Genomic DNA, 618 nt, shown 5'->3' on the forward strand with positions numbered 1-618 from the left:
TTCCTCTTAGTTTAAGCTATATCTCTAGGTTTAATTATATTTTTCATCGTTTTAGTATATATAATAGATAGAAAATTGAATATCAAATTGTTTTTTATATAGGAAATCAAGTATAAAATTCAAAGTTAACAAAAATTATAATGTTGTTTATATTATTACATGTTGAATCACAAACGAAATATAAGGATCATTATTCTTAAAAGAATGTCTTACAAATTGGTTTGATAATTATATAACAAAAAGTTTATTTTGTTAAAAAATTACATACTTTTGAAATTAAAATAAATATACATGAATATGTGAGAAAGAAACAAACATCCAATGTAAAATAATGAAGCTGGTTTCTTTAGCTTGATTTTCTTATAACCATAAAATATTATTATACATATGTATTACATTTAAAAATATAAAAAACAATGAATACATAAAGAAATACATAAAAACAAAAAATAAATAAAATTGGAAAAAAGTTTAAACTAAATAATTAATCAAACTCTTACAATGATATTTTAAATGAGTTTTCACACCATGCAAGAACTTTAAAAAAACAAAGAGAATAATGAAGATATGAGATATGGAAGAGAAGGATGTGAGAATGACTATTTATATGATAAGAAG

This window comes from Capsella rubella, unplaced genomic scaffold (assembly GCF_000375325.1).
Source record: "Capsella rubella cultivar Monte Gargano unplaced genomic scaffold, Caprub1_0 scaffold_3, whole genome shotgun sequence".
In the NCBI taxonomy this organism is placed as follows: domain Eukaryota; kingdom Viridiplantae; phylum Streptophyta; class Magnoliopsida; order Brassicales; family Brassicaceae; genus Capsella; species Capsella rubella.